The following is a 20,297-nucleotide window of genomic DNA, read 5'->3' as shown; positions in this document are numbered from 1 at the left end:
TAGTCTGATCGTATAAGAATTTCCATCCCTTGTTTGACATAAGATCCTATCACCCTACATGAAAGGCGGACGGGGTTCATGAGGGTCAGTGCTGAGGAGGAGCATCTGCCATACTTCACACTATGGCAAGGTGTCTGATCCATTTTCAGCTGCAATTATTGCAGTGTAGATCCACCATCTGCATTTGCACACATCTTGTCACTGTCGTTACAGCACCCTTTCCCTTCACAACCAGTAAAAGGGTTTTATACAGTTTATCCAGCACTTGGGATTTTTCTTGTTTACTCCGTGCTCAGCTTACAATAAAACAGAAAAGAGTCAGGTACTTTCTTAGGTATCTTATCTCATCACCTACAACCAATATGTTAGTAAGCTAAAGCTGATGGTTCCCAGTGTTATGGAAAAATGTAAGCTGCAAAAATCAGTCCCTAACAATTGGTAATCTCACAATCTTGGCCGCATTTCACCTTTCTCTAGAACACACATCGTTACAGACCATAGTGTGGTAACGCAGAAGCCGGATTCACACTGCGGGTAGTTTGGGCACCATGAATCAACTTACGGGTTCCCTTTAAATCTTTTCAAACTCCCACAGACGGTAGATCTTGGGATATTTGCCAGTGTTGTCCTTCCTATAACCTAGTGCGATATCTACTATAAAAACTTGTTTCCATTTTTACATTGGTATGCCTGCCTTTGTATATTAAAGGGCATCTCCATCCTATACAAGGGTGGTCCTAGCAGTGCATTGCTAGGCATCGCTTGTCCCATCACCTACTGTTTATACACCACTCTCGATGTGCAAGTATGCTTACCATGTCATCTAGATGAGAAAGGTGTGGCCAGAGGCCCTGGGAAGCTATGTTATGAATGTAACCCTGACAACTTCCTCCTTTCATTCATATTTCAGCCCTTCCCAGCCCAACCTTGTATCTCGTCTTTCTGTTGTCCTACATCTATATGTTGCATATCTGTTGGCACCTCATTCTTTATGTTCATAGAAGGAAACACAATTGAGAAGTGATCTTTCAAGAACAATGACGATCATGTACGTAGACAGTGACATTGATTGGTGTAAGTTTTTTTTAAAAACATACTTTCACATGACTAGTTGTTGGACTAGAATTATGAACAGAAAGAAGTTACTGCAAATGCCAATCTTTGGGTGGGCTACTTACCCAAGTCATGCATCTGTGCCGATTGTCTCATTCCGCTACCTAATGTCAGTCTCTAAAGCACTGTTCACATGTCCAAACACAGATGCGCACTTTGATGTCAGTTTCTAGTCCAATTTTATTCTGTAAGTGATCCGTTTTACTGGCGGTGTCCCTGAACATATCTAGTATTCTGGGCATTAGTTCTGGCATAAAATACTTTCATAAGTTACTGACTTCTGCTTTGATTTGAAGTCACAAAGCACAGACGCCGGCAGTCATGCAGGAGGCAGCAACGTAAAGCACAGAAGCTGTCAGTCAAGCAGGAGGCAGCAACATTGGGATAGGAATAGAGCTGGAGTGACATAGGCTTCAGATCTTCCATAGCCATTTGCAGATCAGTTCAGACGCTGATTTCTCAGTAACAGAGGAATGGAAAGGCCATGTAAAAGTATTTTGGACTTGTCTTTGAAACATGCTTACAAATGGTTTGTTTTTTGTTTGTGGGGGGAGGGTAAGTAATCCTACAGATAGATTCCCTTTGCATTTTGTAACAGATCCAGATAGTATCTGATAACTGGACATATGAAAAGAGCCCAACATGCATAATAACCCCTTCATCCCAAAGCCTGTTTTCACCTTCCTGACCAGGCCAATTTTTTCAATTCTGACCACTGCTCTTGTGCCATATTGTACTTCATGATAGTGGTAACATTTGTTCGATATGACGTGCGTTTGTGAAAATATCTGAAATTTGGTGAAAATTTCAGAAATTTTCAAACTTCTAATTTTTATGCCCCTAAACCAGAGAGTTATATCACACAAGATAGTTAATAAATTACATTTCCAACATGTCTACTTTACACCAGCACAATTTTTGAAATAATTGTATTTGTTAGGAAGATAGAAGGGTTAAAAGGTGATCAGCAATTTCTCAGTATATGACAGAAAATACTAAAAAGGGAGGACTGGAAGCCCTCAAAACCACATTCCATAAGTTTATTAACCCTTCAAGTGCTTCACAGGCATTATTGCCATGTAAAAGGAAAAAAAAAATGAACATTTTACCTCTTTTTACAAAAATGTAACTTTAGCCTTTTATTTTAACAAGGGTAACAGGTGAAAATGTACCCCAAAATTTGTTGTGCAATTTCTCCTGAGTACACAGATACCCCATATGTAGAGAGGGGCAGACCCCTGGATGCTTACGTTCCACCTCAAAGTTCGGGTACCAGAACAGTACCTGGACCCGAACCCCATTCACCTGGGGGCCCAGAACATCCAGTGTTTGCCACACTGTCATGTGCATGACAGCGTGGCAAACACTGCCCCTGATTGGCTGTAAAATCATAACACCCGGTCAGACAGTCATGGTCCCCATGCTTTCAAATGACAGCGTATTCCTGCAGCTGCGATCAAAGTTTACATCTGGTCACTGGTGTTGGCGGATGGGACTACTATTCTCATCAGCCTACGCCTGCTGCCGCTAATAGTGAGATGTATTAGATGCGCCAATTCTTCCCTCTTGCCCTGTGGTGGTGACAAGTGGAGTTCATATTTGTAGGGTTGATGTCACCTTTGTTTTGTCTGGTAACATTAAACTCACGGCCTAGTAATGGAGAGGTGTCTATAAGGATATGAGCACACGATCAGGTGCAGTGCATGTCCACTGCGTTAAAAGCGCTGCCTGCTATTGAAAGCAGGTGAATCCGCATGTGTTCATTGAACCGTGCAGATTCACCGTGTCCAATACATTGTATGGGTGAAATTTATCTTGCAGAGGCTCGCGTTTCCGCAAGATAAATAGACATGCTGCGGTCCGGAGAGACATGCTGCGGTCCGGAGAGACATGCTGCACGTCAATCTCGGTGGGTGAAATGCGGATGTCTCTAGACACATCGTGAACATGGGATATCTTGAAATCACATCCACTATGCTGTAACATCTGGACTCTGCGGGTTGGACAAGTACGCATAGTCCAACCTGCAGCATTTACGGATTGTGTGCACATACCCTGAGACACCTATCCATTACTAATCCTAGTTATAGTGTAAATCAGTGTTTCCCAAACCCCAATCCTCACAGACGCCACGGGTCATATTTTCAGGATTTCCTTAGTATTGTGCAAGTAGTGGAAGTATCATCAAGGCATCAGGAATTGTCTCACCTGTGCAACACTATGGAAATCCTGAAAACATGACCCGTGGGGTCCGTGAGGACTGGAGTTTGGGAAACACTGGTGTAAATAAACACACAGTCAGAATAAAGTCCTTTATTTGAAATAAAACACACTTATTTAAAAATATACAGCTATACTCACCTAAAGCTCATTCCATTGAAGCCATCATCTCCTGTAAAAAAACAAAAATAAAAAACAACCATATCCCTCATCTTTACGACGTTCTGTCCCACGACAAAATCCATGTCTGGTGAAAAACAGTTTACAACCTGGACGCTTCCAAGATGCGACCGTCCAGGTTGAGAACCACTGAGGAATAAGTTGCAGCTGGCTCAGCCTCAGTGATTAGTAGTCCCATTAGCCGACGCCACTGACAAAGGTAAGCTTTTTACCTCCAATCATAGCTGCGGGCTCACGCTGTCATTTGACAGCATGGAACCGCGGCTGTCTGACCTGCTGTAATGATTTTACTGCCAATCAGAGGCACTGCTTGCTGTGCTGTCATGCAACTGACAGCGCGAGAAACACCCGGGCTGCCGGTCCTGAACATTAACACAAACTTCCTGGTGAAATCTGTGTTTGGGGCCGGGCTTGAACAGTAGATGTTCTGTACGTACCTCGAACTTTACTGTTCGGGTTTGCCTATCTCTAACCATATGTGGTCAAAATCTACTTTTAAAAGGCACAGTGCAAAGTTCAGAATGGAAGAAGCACCATATTGGAGCTCAGATTTTGCTGGACTGTTTTGAGGGTGCCATGTCACATTGGCAGAGCCCCTGAGGTGCCAGAACAATAAACCCCCCATAATTGACCCTGTTTCAGTGAGGCATGTAGCATCAAATTGGATTCTTGCCCATAAAATCCAGAATAACAGTCTGATAATTTTCGGGGGGTGGAGTTCATATGGGATCAATAGCTGTAGGCCTTGCCTGTATCCTAGGGCAACTTGCTGGGGGTCCTTCCTCACTAGATGTGGAGGAAACGGAGTAGCAGGAGGAAGAGGAGGAGGAGGAGAAGGAAGACAGATAGAGGAATGTGGGATTTTCCTCACTGCCTGAATCCATGTCAGAGACAAGGAAAGCGTATGCCTCCTGTGGTGAATAGCGTCTTGACGAATGGGCCATTTTTATTTTATTCTTCAAAACACTGGGGATGTGCGTAAATGGTGCTTTTACATGTGTATTGTGTGGGGCTTGTATGAAGGGTACTATTTATTATAAAAAGTATAGAGGAAAAAAAAGTAGTGCAGAGCGGTGATCGAGAATTTAGATCAACCCTTTTGATGCCGATTGGCTGGACAATAGTTACTGACCAATCAGCGCCAAAAATGTTAGTCACCTGAGGTGACGTCCCGATTAGAGTTGAGCGAATTTTTCAAAATTCGTTTCCGATTACAAATCGGCAGAGAATATTGTTTTTGCAATATTCGCCGAATGTCATTGGAGTCAATGGGAGTAGAAGTGAACGACTATGTTCAGAACCGATCATCAAACAAATTTGACATGAATAGGGTAGCAATTTTGCACAAATATGGCAAATTCAGATTCGGTGACCGATTTTGAACATATTCGATCAACTCTAGCCCCGATCACCCCATCCATTGTGACTGCTGCGATTGGTGCTGACTCAGCACCAATCACAGCGTGTCACATTGATTTGTTTAAATTTATTTTTAAAACTTTATAACATCACTATGATTGGCTAATCAGAAAGGATCAATCACAGAGATCGCTGACGCATGGCGCGGTATAGACTCACCCGAGGCGACATGCATGGATAGCCTGCTGTCAGAGACAGCAGTCATCTTAACTTGGTCACTGCACAATGCACCGGAAATAACGATGCTGTGTTTGCAGAAACGCACTTCTCGCAGCGCCGTACATATACGGCGCATGTCGTGAAGGGGTTAAAATTAGGGAGTTTGGAGTAAAAGGCCAAAACAACTTTGTGACCAGCATCATTCTCACTCCAAGCCCAGAAACTTCCTTTTGGCAGATATGTTATCGTTTGTAGATCACTTGGGTCAGCTGGATTTGGAATGAGAAAACATTCTTGTATTGGGCTTAGATCATCACAGCTGTGCTATAAGAGATTGAAAAATACGCATATTGCAAGAGACTAGCATGGACTCAAATACACCATGCTGCTGTTAATACAATCTGGCCGCATATAGACCTCACACCCTTTACAGACTTCTACTTGGTATAATGCCAACAGAATCTATTGTGTCCAGTACTCTGCAGACTTAATAGAGAGGCTACTATGAAAAATATCCTGCTAAATGGGTCAAAAGGTAGACTGAGTGTGACAATTGCAGCAATATCTAGATTTCTCCATCAGTATGCCATAACAACGCCCAGATTTTCTCTGGTTTATTTTGCACTACTGTTTACACCACCTTGGATGGATCATGCTTTTTACATGACAGCCCCTATTGGGGGTCTCCTGTGTGTGGGAGAAATAGTCCATGTGTGAAAGACACTGATGTCCCAACAGACAAAGCTATGATTTGACAATATTGACAAGTAATGAAAAACAAGAAGTAGTAGACAACAGCAAAGGAATTTTTTAGTCGATAGTGTTTAAAGGGAACCTGTCACCCCCAAAATGGAAGTTGAGCTAAGCCCATCGGCATCAGGGGCTTATCTACAGCATTCTGTAATGCATTCTGTAATGCTGTAGATAAGCCCCTGATGTATCCTGAAAGATGAGAAAGAGAGGTTATATTATACTCACCCAGGGGCGGTCCCCGCTGCGGTGGGCGTCGCGGTCCGGCGCCTCCCATCTTCATTCCATGATGTCTTCTTCTGGTCTTCACGCCGCGGCTCCGGTGCAGGCGTACTTTGTCTGCCCTGTTGAGGGCAGAGCAATGTACTGCAGTGTGCAGGCGCTGGGCCTCTCTGACCTTTCCCTGCGCAGTGCAGTACTTTGCTCTGCCCTCAACAGGGCAGACAAAGTACGCCTGCGCCGGAGCCGCGGCGTGAAGACCAGAAGAGGACGTCATGGAATGAGGATGGGAGGCCCCGGACGGGACCAGACCGGGACCGCCCCTGGGTGAGTATAATCTAACCCCTTTTTCTCATCTTTCAGGATACATCAGGGGCTTATCTACAGCATTACAGAATGCTGTAGATAAGCCCCTGATGTCAGTGGGCTTAGCTCACCTTCCATTTTGGGGGGTGACAGCTTCCCTTTAAAGAGTCACTAAACTTTCATGCACACGGACCTCAATATGCAAGCAATTAAAGCACCTGCCAAATACGAAAAAACAACATCTTCATGACAGTTTAATTACACCTTCATTTACGAGCCTATAGTTTAGACATTGACAAGTCAATTTGACGCTGGATGTTACATTTGGGTCTATAATAATTCACCATGTTGAATGCCATCTACCTAGTCTCCATATAATAAACAAAGCACAATAGCCTCTTTTTCTTTTGTTACAGGAGAGGTACCTTGTAAATGGAAGCTTTCAATGTGGAAAATAATTGTGCACTATAATGCACTATAACCAGTAGAAAGTTAAAGTGGTTGTCTGCTATTAAGGCAACCTCTTCCCAATCATTATATTTCCCCCCATATAAAATAATAGCAGCCTATGCTCGACTCTGGTGCCAGCAATGTCGGCGCCTGGTCTTTTGGGGCTCGCGTGACAGTAATATGTCACACGAGCCCTGCAGCCAATCAGAGGCTGCTTCGCATCGTGGGAACGCTGAGTACCCAGGACTAGGGTTGAGCGAAACGGGTCGGCAATTTTCAGAAGTCGCCGACTTTTGACCTCTGTGTGGGGTCGGCCATGAAGTCGGCGATCTTCTGAATCTGGAATCGGAATTCCGATACCGATTCCCGATATGTTTAAGATATCGGGAATTGGTATCGGAATTCAGATTTAAGTGTAAAATAAAGAATTAAAATAAAAAATATCGCCATACTTACCCTCTGACGGGCCCTGGTACTAACCGGGAACCTTCCTTCCTCAGAATCAGCCTTCCAGGACCTTGCGGTGACGTCGCGGCTTGTGATTGGTCGCGCGGCCCCCATGTGACCGCTCGCGCGAACAATCACAAGCCGCGACGTCACCGTGAAGTCACCGAAGGCCCTGGAAGGGCTGATTCTTAGGAAGGAAGGCTGTCGGAAAGAAGCAGGGCGTGTCCGAGGGTGAGTATATACCTAATAGGAATATACTCACCCTCGGCTTCGTTCCGGCAGCCTTCCTTCCTAAGAATCAGCCCTTCCAGGACCTTCGGTGACGTCACCGAAGGTCCTGGAAGGGCTGATTCTTAGGAAGGAAGGCTGCCGGAAAGAAGCAGGGCGTGTCCGAGGGTGAGTATATACCTAATAGGAATATACTCACCCTCGGCTTCGTTCCGGCAGCCTTCCTTCCTAAGAATCAGCCCTTCCAGGGCCTTCAGTGACGTCACGGTGACGTCACGGTGACGTCGCGGCTTGTGATTGGTCGCGCGAGCGGTCACATGGGGGCCGCGCGACCAATCACAAGCCGCGACGTCACCGCAAGGTCTTGGAAGGCTGATTCTAAGGAAGGAAGGTTCCCGGTTAGTACCAGGGCCCGTCAGAGTGTAAGTATAGCGATATTTTTTATTTTAATTCTTTATTTTACACTTAAATATGGATCCCAGGGCCTGAAGGAGAGTTTCCGCTCCTTCAGACCCTGGGAACCATTGGAAACCCAATGCACTGCATTGGGTTTCGAGTTTCGGCCGACCCCGACCCCGACTTTTTTATAGGATCGGCCGATTTCACTCGACCCGACTTTTGAAAAAGTCGGGTTTCGTGAAACCCGACCCGATCCTATAAAAGTAAAGGTCGCTCAACCCTACCCAGGACGGGCAAGTATCACCCTGACACAGTTCTGATTGTCTACTTCTTGTCCCTGTGACAGTGCCTTTTTAAGATTGGACTGCAGCATGTAGGTTGGGAGTACGAAATTAAATGCCCTGTTGAACAATTAGAAAATTAACATAATGCCTGCCAGTAACTTTGGTGCCCTTTATCTCTACAATGGAGTGGAGAAAAAAGAAAAGTGAAAAGCGTTCTTTTCTACAGTAGCCATGTACAGTTTATATAGTCAAAATTCATGAAATATCTTCCTTAACCAACTGCTGCACAGGCCTTGTTGAACATTTACTATGACTTTTTGCTTCATTATAGTAAAAATTCTTCTCGCAAAAATGTATTTTTTTTTACAACGACAGCTGAAATTTCTTTATGAGAGATTACTGCAGTCCTCGTGCCAAATGATGGGTTAATCATTTTTTAAATGGCAGCAGTAAATACAGTATGAGGCTGAAACAGTGCACACAAAAAAAAGCTCGGAAATCCTTTTTGGATTATAATATAAAAGGAGACAAGCCAGGGAAACCTTGAATACCCCACAACCTGCAGATGTTCCGGCCTCTCCAGGACTCAGCATTTACTTAAAATCTAATTATCTCCACTATAGTTTGCAGGAACGATTGCTGCAGGCCAAACTGCCAAGCCCTTTTGTGTGTTCGGGACCCTTACTAACACGCAGCTGTGGTGAGATGATGATTTGTGCACAACTTAGAACATATACAGGGAAGGAAGTATTTGATCCCTTGCTGATTTTGTAAGTCTGCCCACTGACAGACATGAGCAGCCTATAATTTTAAGGGTAGGTTAATTTTAACATTGAGACATAAAATATCAAAAATAAAATCCAATTTATTTGCATTTTGCAGTGAGAAATAAGTATTTGATATCCTACCAACCATTAAGAGTTCTGGCTCCTACAGACCAGATAGACGCTCCTAATCAACTCGTTACCTGCATTAAAGACAGCTGTCTTACATAGTAACCTTGATAAAAGACTCCTGTCCACAGACTCAATCAGTCAGACTCTAACGTCTACAACATGGGCAAGATCATAGACCTGCACAAAGCTGGAATGGGCTACAAAACCATAAGGAAGACTCTGGGTGAGAAGGAGACAACTGTTGGTGCAATAGTAAGAAAATGGAAGAAATACAAAATGACTGTTAATTGACATCGATCTGGAGCACCATGCAAAATCTCACCTCGTGGGGTATAATTGATCATGAGGAAGGTGAGAGATCAGCCTAAAACTACAAGGGGGAACTTGTTAATGATCTCAAGGCAGCTGGGACCACAGTCACCAAGAAGCCCATTGCTAACACATTACACCGTAAAGGTTTAACCCCTTTACCCCGAAGGGTGGTTTGCACGTTAATGACCGGGCCAATTTTTACAATTCTGACCACTGTCCCTTTGAGTTTATAACTCTGGAACGCTTCAACGGATCTTGGCGATTCTGACACTGTTTTCTCGTGACATATTGTACTTCATGATAGTGGTAAAATTTCTTCGATATAACTTGCGTTTATTTGTGAAAAAAACGGAAATTTGGCGAAAATTTTGAAAATTTCACAATTTTCCAACTTTTAATTTTTATGCCCTTAAATCACAGAGATATGTCACACAAATTACTTAATAGGTAACATTTCCCACATGTCTACTTTACATCAGCACAATTTAGGAACCAAAATTTTTTTTTGTTAGGGAGTTATAAGGGTTAAAAGTTGACCAGCAATTTCTCATTTTTACAACACCATTTTTTTTTTTATGGACCACATCTCATTTGAAGTCATTTTGAGGGGTCTATATGATAGAAAATACCCGTGTGACACCATTCTAAAAACTGCACCCCTCAAGGTGCTCAAAACCACATTCAAGAAATTTATTAACCCTTCAGGTGTTTCACAGGAATTTTTGGAATGTTTAAATAAAAATTAACATTTAAATTTTTTTTTACACAAAATTTATTTCAGCTCCAATTTGTTTTATTTTACCAAGGGTAACAGGAGAAAATGGACCCCAAAAGTTGTTGTACAATTTGTCCTGAGTACACCGATACCCCATATGTGGGGGTAAACGACTGTTTGGGCGCATGGCAGAGCTCGGAAGGGAAGGAGCGCCATTTGACTTTTCAATGCAAAATTGACTGGAATTAAGATGGGACGCCATGTCGCGTTTGGAGAGCCCCTGATGTGCCTAAACATTAAACCCCCCCACAAGTGACACCATTTTGGAAAGTAGACCCCCTAAGGAACTTATCTAGATGTGTTTTGAGAGCTTTGATCCCTCAAGTGTTTCACTACAGGTTATAACGCAGAGCCGTGAAAATAATTTTTTTTTTTTTTTTTTTCACAAAAATGATTTTTTAGCCCCCAGTTTTGTATTTTCACAAGGGTAACAGGATAAATTGGACCCCAAAAGTTGTTGTCCTATTTGTCCTGAGTACGCTGATACCCCATATGTGGGGGGGAACCACTGTTTGGGCGCATGGCAGAGCTCGGGAGGGAAGGAGTGCCATTTGGAATGCAGACTTAGATGGATTGGTTTGCAGGCGTCACGTTGCATTTGCAGAGCCCCTGATGTACCCAAACAGTAGAACCCCCCCCACAAGTGACCCCATATTGGAAACTAGACCTCCCAAGAAACTTATCTAGATGTGTTGTGAGAACTTTGAACCCCCAAGTGTTTCACTACAGTTTATAACGCAGAGCTGTGAAAATAAAAAAAAATTTTTTTTCCCACAAAAATGATTTTTTAGCCTCCAGTTTTATATTTTCCCAAGGGTAACAGGAGAAATTGGACCCCAAAAGTTGTTGTCCAATTTGTCCTGAGTATGCAGATACCCCATATGTGGGGGGGAACCACTGTTTGGGCGCATGGCAGCCAGCAGGTGCCAGTACCACAACAAGTAGCAGCTGCAAGGGGGCCAGAAACCAGGAACAGGGCCCTTCTGTCAGCTCACAAAAGCAGGTGTGCCCCACCTTCCGTTTCCCCTTGGCTACCATTAACCCAGTGTAAAGTTTTCCACTTCTTGGCCCTTAAAGGAAGCCCTCATTTCTTCACCATGATCTACGACACAAAACAACTTTATAAATATTATCTACTGTAATTGTTCTTAGTAATACAGCAAGATATCAATGTCATGAAATAAGGTTAACATCTCCTGACATAGATGGCAAATCGACAGGCTCCTCCAGTTTCATGGTAGCACCATGCTGCACTGAAGCTGTGCACTTGCATTGGGAACTCCCTGTTGTAGACAGAAGCCTCAAAAAAAAAAATTGGACAACTACTTTAGAATGTTCCAAATTTGATCAATAAAAAAAAAAGTTGAAAGCATACTTAACTCCAGCATAAGTGCTGGCTCTGACAGAACTATGAAAGGCTGCAGGGCTCACGTGTCAAACATTATCCTGAGATTTCCGGGAAAACAGCACTTGGAGCGAAATATTTTTATTTTTTTCTCTATTTATTGAGCACATTAAGGCCATTCGAAAAGAGTTGTCAAGTGGAAAATCCCTTTGATGCCATACAACACGTGTGCTGGACCCATACACAACATATAAGGAGTAGGACCATCACAGAAGGGAACCTGAGCCGGACTGCTGCAGCCTCTACACATACTATCTCCTAATTCGAGTCTTTCCTTCTCTTACAAGGTAATAACATTTTCGACTCCCCTTTCCCTTCATGGAAAAAATCTATAACTTTCAGCATGCCGTGACTGACAAAGATTTTTGGACTTACTAAGAGTATTAGTTTTAATCACAGATTTTATGCTTCAATCGCCTTTAGACCGGTTTCACAAATCCATGTTTCGCTGTCAAAGTACTAACTGTGATCTAAGGACCAGTTGCAGATCTTTTGACCTGACCGCAACATCCTCACAGGAACTTATGAGGCTCTTTATTCTGGATTAGTAGACGAGCGGCCATTACAAGCCTAGCAGGTCGTACTGGGGCCGCGAAACCCGGATGTGTGATTACAGCCTTAATAAGGCTCAGCTCACAGGTAGTAGCAACATTGGGGCTAATATGATGAAAAGCAGTGTTAACCAGGACTGTGGAGACGGTAAGCCAAACCTCTGACATTTCCCTAACTCCACACTCCACAGCACTGCCTCACTACTGAGCAGAGCTCTTTTCATCAGAAATAGAACATTTCATTACTTTCCCAAAATCAGCGGGGGTCCATTTTAGACAGACTCAGACTCCACAGCCCTGTTTAGGAGACGAAGCGGTGATCATCTGATCGCTTGTGCTACACTGCTGTATGTAGCAAAAATGACCATCGCCCATGAACGCCTGTCACGTGGTGGCTTCTTAGGAGATCTGCAATGACAAGCACAGAGGTCTTCTGAAGAACTCCCGGTGGTCATGCCAACCCATCGTCGCCCCGAGATCATGTGGCAGGGGCAACGATGGGCGGTGTTTGTGATGCCCTTCCAACCCGAATGTGTTAAATATTGCTGTCAGATTGACAGCGGCCTTAACATGTTAATTCCACCGCAATCCACCCACAGCTGATCAACTCAGCTGTCACGTGCTGTAAAAAGATGTGACCGCATCCCCACCTCTGTACAAGGTACACATCTACACAGGTCCCCAAACTAGAGTGTGTCCTGGGGATAAGAACATGGTGTGTGTGGTGGGGCGCTTCCTGATCAAGTCCTCCAGACCTACAGTGCCATGAAGAAGGCTAAGGTGTGTTACAAACAGCTGGCAGTGCACATCAAACAGACGGCAGTGTATAACACTTAGGCTTCTTTAACACTTAGGCTAGGTTCAGATTGCATTATAGGCAGTCCGTTAATGCCGCCATTAAGCCCTATGTCAGACGCATCGCTAGCACACGCCCCCAAAATGGGCGTGCGCTAACGATGTGCCGTCATTGAGTCATGGACCCTGGGACGCGGGCTGCAGCGTTTCCGGGTACGTCACCGCTAACGCAGATAGAGCATCTGCTAGCTCTATCTGCGCTAGCGCAATCACATTTCGGCACTTGCATTTACGCAGCCCGTTTAACGCATGTGTTGAACGGGCTGCTTTAACGCAATGTGAACCCAGCCTTAGGCCGGGGTCACACTAGACCGTAATACGGACGAGTGCTATGCGATAAAAAATCGCATAGCACTCGGCCCAATGTTAATCTATGGTGCAGCTCCCATCATCCGATATTTTCTCCACCGTATTTCGGATCCGAGGGAACTCGCAGCAGGCTGCGATTGTCAGCGTATCTCGGCCGAGACTCGCCAATGAAAGTCTATGGGTGCGAGAAAAAATCGGATTACACATGGACCATGCGTGTGCATTGCGAGAAATACGCACCGGTGTTCTATAGAAAAGCCGGTAATTCAATTGCCGGCTTTGCATTTCTCCTGCACAAACCCGACAGGACATGAGACATGGTTTACATACAGTAAACCATCTCATATCCCCATTTTTTTTGCATATTCGACACTACTCATGTTAGTAGTGTGTATGTGCAAAATTTGGCCGCTGTAGCTGCTCAAATAAAGGGTTAAATGGCGGAAAAAATTGGCGTGGGCTCCCGCGCAATTTTCTCCGCCAGAATGGTAAAGCCAGTGACTGAGGGCAGAAATTAATAGCCAGGAGAGGGTCCATGGTTATTGGCCCCCCCCTGGCTACAAACATCTGCCCCCAGCCACCCCAGAAAAGGCACATCTGGAAGATGCGCCTATTCTGGCACTTGGCCACTCTATTCCCACTCCCTGTAGCGGTGGGCTATGGGGTAATGAAGGGTTAATGCCACCTTGCTATTGGAAGGTGACATTAAGCCAGATTAATAATGGAGAGGCGTCAATTATGACACCTATCCATTATTAATCCAATTGTTGGAAAGGGTTAAAAAACACACACACACATGATTAAAAAGTATTTTAATGAAATAAACACAGCGGTTGTTTTAATATTTTATTGCTCTCTCATTCCATTTTCAGACCCTCGCTTGGCAAAACAATAAACACACAAGATACATACCCTCTCTGATGAACTGTCACGTCCCACGAAGTAATCCATCTGAAGGGGTTAACTAATATTACAGGCAGAGCTGCGATAAACCCCTCGCTCGTGCCTGTAATCCCCGGGTGCTGAAAGGAAAGCTGGATCTGTACTTACATTGAGTCGCGGTGAGGCGCCCTCTGGTGGATGTTCTCATGAACTGCTGTTGTACACCCAGGCATATTTAGTGCCCTGCTATAATACCCTATGCCTCTAATTTCATAGGTAAAAATGTGGTATGTAGATCAGATGCTACACATATGGACTCTTCACAAACTAGGCCTTGAAGAGGAAAGTGACCAATTCTTACAGGGCATTCTGATTATTATTTAAAGGGGTTGTCCGGTCTAAAAAGACTAGTGTATTGCGTGAGGTTGGAAACAGCCTAGTTGGATTCTATCTGGTAGTATGTATATCACAAACTTGCAGTCACATGACCCCATCCCGCTGCTGACACCGGAGAATACTCACAGCACGCAGTGCATGTCTGCTGTGAAGATTTACAAGGCTGCAGTCACACATAGTGACTTGTCGTCTTACATCGGACAACCCCTTTAAACCAGTCGTATGGATGTAGGCCTACATTTAGTGCAAATTTTTATGGTGTTCAGCAAGGGGCTACAGTGTATCATAGCCTAAAAACACAGCTCTAGAGAATCCTGTGAGCAACGTCCCCCATCTACGGAACCATATGACCTATTTGAAAAATAAAAATACTGGGGAGCAGCTGGTAAAAAACAAGAGCAAAAATGGGCCACTTTTCACCTAGTAATAGGTCCTCTTTCAAGGCACTGAATGACTGTTCAAACTGAGTCGTGCCGCTCGGAGCTTCACGGTGCGGCCAATCATTTATATACACCTGCCCACCTGCTTGGCTTCCATCTATCTGCATCCTTTTCTGGCCCTATGAAGCCAGAGCTGTCAATCAAAGAGGAGGGTGGAGATAGAGGGAAAGCAAGCAGGTGGGAAGGTGTATATGAATGACTGACCCCGCCGTGCGGCAGGACAGTGACTGATGTGGTAAAGGGAGTATAGACGTGAGCCAAATCTAAAGGTACCGTCACATTAAGCGACGCTGCAGCGATAGCGACAACGATGCCGATCGCTGCAGCGTCGCTGTGTGGTCACTGGAGAGCTGTCACACAGACAGCTCTCCAGCGACCAACGATGCCGAAGTCCCCGGGTAACCAGGGTAAACATCGGGTTACTAAGCGCAGGCAAACATTGCTGGCATCGTTGCTTTTGCTGTCAAACACGACGATACACGCCGATCTGACGACCAAATAAAGTTCTGGACTTTCAGCAACGACCAGCAATATCACAGCAGGATCCAGATCGCTGCTGCGTGTCAAACACAACGAGATCGCTATCCAGGACGCTGCAACGTCACGGATCGCTAGCGATATCGTTGCAAAGTCGTTTAGTGTTAAGGTACCTTTAGTCTCAACAGTCATTCTGTGCTTACAGTCCCTTTACAGCGTACACACACATGTAATCTGTAATATAACTGTGTAGTACATCTCTAGAATCAGCCTTGGCAGTCATCCACACTGATAATTTGTGCCAGAAGATAGCACACATCTGTAATACATTTTTTTTATTAAGGATCTAAAATGCAATATGTTTGGTGCGTGCCATTTGCAGCTGCATACAGGAATTATTTGGATCAGGCTCTGTTCACATCTGCATTATTTTGGTATTCGTGCTTCGCTACAAGAACAAAAATCTGAAACTATTAAAAGAGCCACTTCATGCTGGACACCAATGAGGCTATATCACGGACTGTCTTATTTCCGACATGCTCCGTCTAGCACTTTAGCTTAATCTGTGATCGCGGCTCTGAATGGAATACCTAATGCAGATGTGAACAGGGTCTTAGGAAAGCTTCTCATTACATAAATTAATATAGTGTGATTCATTTACAATGAACAAACTAACATGAACTTACACCCTAAAAAAACATTTTTTTAGAAATAAGACCTGTGGTCTGTAATTCACCAAGCTGGATCAAAACTAGTCCTACAGTGTGCATGGAGCCAGGATGTGTCATAAGGCTTTCCTAAAGATCCATAGGGCGTTACGGCAATTTACATAAGAAACAAGGTCAGCAGGGAGGCAGAAGAGCATGGTGTGTTTTGTTTGAAACTGATCAGCACAATAAAATGTCATTCCAATCCCAGAAACTGCTGAAGTCAGCACCAAGTGTGCCAGCTGGTGTCTCTCCAGAACAATACCAGCAAGGCTAAGGTGTAAATGACAGTCTGCAACAACCTGCTCCCACCACAAGGATTAGATCAGGAGCAGAAGGGTATGCTGGACAATGGGGCCCAATGCCACAACGTAACGTCATAACTGGAAACTCTCACAACCCTGTTCCCAGCAGGATCATCACTAGGGTGTGTTCACATAGTTTTTTTGTTTTTTTTACTGAGTTTTCAGAGCAGAAATTCTCCAAATTGTTGTTGCTGCACTCCTCATGGTTTTTGGAGAGTGCCTACTCCAAAAGCTCGGTGTGAGCACACCCTTACATGTCACTAATTGCAGCGATTTGGATTTTGGCTGTTCTGGATCAGTGTTCTTCCTGTAATTCATGGCGTAGAGCCCATTGGATGCCTAGAAAAGATTCTCCTGCTAATAGTCATACAAAGTTGTCTCTAACAATACAATCACCATGTTTTGCTTTTACCTGTAGTAAATATTGGGTTGTTTATTCCATAACAGACAATAAAACAAGACATGGCACTGTGGGACATCAGGAATCACTGTCCCTGGTAAACAATGCCTAATGAAACAAAACCTGCATGTCATCAAACAGGACACAATGACAGGACCAGCGTGCTCCGCAGCATGCGTGGGCATGGGAGGAAAGTGCTGACAGCTCCGGCACAGAAGCATATAAGGATCTGTATGGAGGGGGGCCCGCAGCATGCTAAGGCTATGTGCACACGCTGCGGATTTTGCTGCGGGTCCGCAGCAGTTTCCCATGCGTTTACAGTACAACATAAACCTAAGGAAAACGCAATCCGCAGTGCACATGCTGCAGAAAAAACTGTGCAGAAACGCTGCGGTTTACATTCCGCAGCATGTCACTTCTTTGTGCGGATTCTGCAGCGGTTTACACCTGCTCCATAATAGAAAACCGCAGGTGTAAAACCGCAGTGGAATCCGCACAAAAACCGCAGGTAAAACACAGTGCCTTATAAGAGGGGATTTCCGACAATTTACAGTGTAACCAGCAGGTTGGGGAAGACAATTCAGACACAGATTTTGAGGTGATTTTTGTAATGGATAAATACTCTAAAAAAAAAAAAAAAAAAAAAAAAAAAAAAAAGAAATGAATGAAAAATACTCAAAAACCACTCCATCCTTCCCCACACAACCGCATGACAGGCAGAATTTGCACCATTGTCCTGTGCAATACCATTAACTGAGTGTTCCATTGACCACTACTTTTAGCCATGACACTTTTTTTTTTTTTTAGACATTAAAATGCTGTGAATCGATTCATACAACACAATGCATCTACCACGTCCGTAATCCGCACCGCCTCTTACCTACCAGATCCGCGGCTCGTTTGTTTAGCCGGCCTCTGGCGCCATGTCCCACGTGCATCATGACATCGCGCACCAGGCTAACTAATCAAAACAAGAGCCATGGATTCTGGCAGGCAAAAGGCGATCCTCACAGCTTTAGTTTAGCAGCTGCAGATTATTGACGCGACCGATGGATGGGTCATGTTAACTAATTCGCACCAACTCAGCCATGCATAATTATTTATTTTACTTATGTTTCAAAACTGACAATGAAGGTGAAAAAAATGCCTAAGGCAAAGTTAGCAATGGTGCAGTTTTGTTTTTCTGTTCTGTGATAAGTGACAATGACCACGGTGCTGGACCTGTTATATGCGGACACCAATAACGTTTGACAGACCCCATTAATGGGTTATTATTCCCATCTTCTTAAATTTGTATTGTGAAGAGAATAGTGCTGCTTGTAACTACAAGACATTTTGCAATTTACAGCTCATTAAAATTGTCATCTGTTTTTGAGATATTAACACTTCAACTTTACAGTCCGACCACTGTAGGACAACAGAATGTGTGCAGCGCTTACAAGCTCTCACTTGTATGCACAGTTTAGCGCTGGCTGGGATTGCTGGCGTGCCCTGTTACCTCCTAAACCTGGCCAGCAGTGCTTGGTTTCCTAGGCAACAAGCAGTAAATAAAAGAAGAAATGTATTATCTCAAGAACAGTTGCAATTGCAAACTGTAATAAACTAATTTAAAAAATAAAGTCCTCGTTTTTACAGGAACTGACAATATCCATTTAGAAGGATGGGATTAATCCTTTAGAAATATTGGAGTTCTGTCTTGACATCTTTCAACTGAAAAAGGTTAGGCAAGTTTGTGAGGCAAAACCTTTGAAGCTGTGCACTATGGTATAGGTGTAGAACAAAGGAGCAGGAAATCCTATGGACAGGGCAGCAGACGCTGAGCTGTGACCACGCTGAGTGGGATGTTGGCTCACAGACAGCGATCAGTGGAAACAAAGCATTCCCCTGGCAATTTGTGCTGAAAGCAGGACAAATAGATAAAATAATGTCTGCACATACGCCACAGTGCATCCACGCATTCCCAACGACCGTGATTAAGGAAGAGAATCCCTATCAACAGATGCTCGCTTCTTATTAAACGGGGTCATCGGTCATTAAGCACAATGAATGGATAATTTATTTCATTTGCAAAGTGACAGATAAGGACCATCACTTATTAACTACAAGAAAATATCATTACAAAAGGCTGTTCCTACTAGGAAGCAACTATCTGTATACCAGAGGAGATAAAACAGTCTAGCCAGGCAATTACAAATTAGGGCTCCAACCCTGACGCTTTTCATTTCCCTCCAATGTCACATTGCAGATCACATCCATGTATATGTACTACGTAACGCATCATCCATATCATGCATCCAGGACAGATCACATCCATGTATATGTACTATGTAACGCATCATCCAGTACAGGTATATGTACTACGTAACGCATCATCCATATCATGCATCCAGGGCAGATAACATCCATGTATATGTACTACGTAACGCATCATCATATCATGCATCCAGGGCAGATCACATCCATGTATATGTACTACATAATGCATCATCATATCATGCATCCAGGGCAGATCACATCCATGTATATGTACTACGTAACGCATCATCCATATCATGCATCCAGGACAGATCACATCCATGTATATGTACTACGTAACGCATCATCCATATCATGCATCCAGGACAGATCACATCCATGTATATGTACTATGTAACGCATCATCCAGTACAGGTATATGTACTACGTAACGCATCATCCATATCATGCATCCAGGGCAGATAACATCCATGTATATGTACTACGTAACGCATCATCATATCATGCATCCAGGGCAGATCACATCCATGTATATGTACTACATAATGCATCATCATATCATGCATCCAGGGCAGATCACATCCATGTATATGTACTACGTAACGCATCATCCATATCATGCATCCAGGACAGATCACATCCATGTATATGTACTACGTAACGCATCATCCATATCATGCATCCAGGACAGATCACATCCATGTATATGTACTATGTAACGCATCATCCAGTACAGGTATATGTACTACGTAACGCATCATCCATATCATGCATCCAGGGCAGATAACATCCATGTATATGTACTACGTAACGCATCATCATATCATGCATCCAGGGCAGATCACATCCATGTATATGTACTACATAATGCATCATCATATCATGCATCCAGGGCAGATCACATCCATGTATATGTACTACGTAACGCATCATCCATATCATGCATCCAGGACAGATCACATCCATGTATATGTACTACGTAACGCATCATCCATATCATGCATCCAGGACAGATCACATCCATGTATATGTACTACGTAACGCATCATCCATATCATGCATCCAGGGCAGATCACATCCATGTATATGTACTACATAATGCATCATCATATCATGCATCCAGGGCAGATCACATCCATGTATATGTACTACGTAAC

At 43.9% G+C, this 20,297-nt stretch overlaps 1 protein-coding gene across 2 annotated transcripts in view; it reads right to left on the bottom strand.

The window, feature by feature from the left end:
• The window catches only part of DCBLD1 (discoidin, CUB and LCCL domain containing 1), a 66,742-nt gene that overhangs the window by 32,373 nt on the left and 14,072 nt on the right, over positions 1–20,297 (bottom strand). The gene's annotated exons all lie outside the window — the stretch shown is intronic.

The sequence above is a fragment of the Ranitomeya variabilis genome, chromosome 2 (assembly GCF_051348905.1).
Source record: "Ranitomeya variabilis isolate aRanVar5 chromosome 2, aRanVar5.hap1, whole genome shotgun sequence".
Taxonomy (NCBI): domain Eukaryota; kingdom Metazoa; phylum Chordata; class Amphibia; order Anura; family Dendrobatidae; genus Ranitomeya; species Ranitomeya variabilis.
The sequence above is the reverse complement of the archived record's forward strand: the minus strand, read 5'-3'. Positions and strand labels throughout refer to the sequence as shown.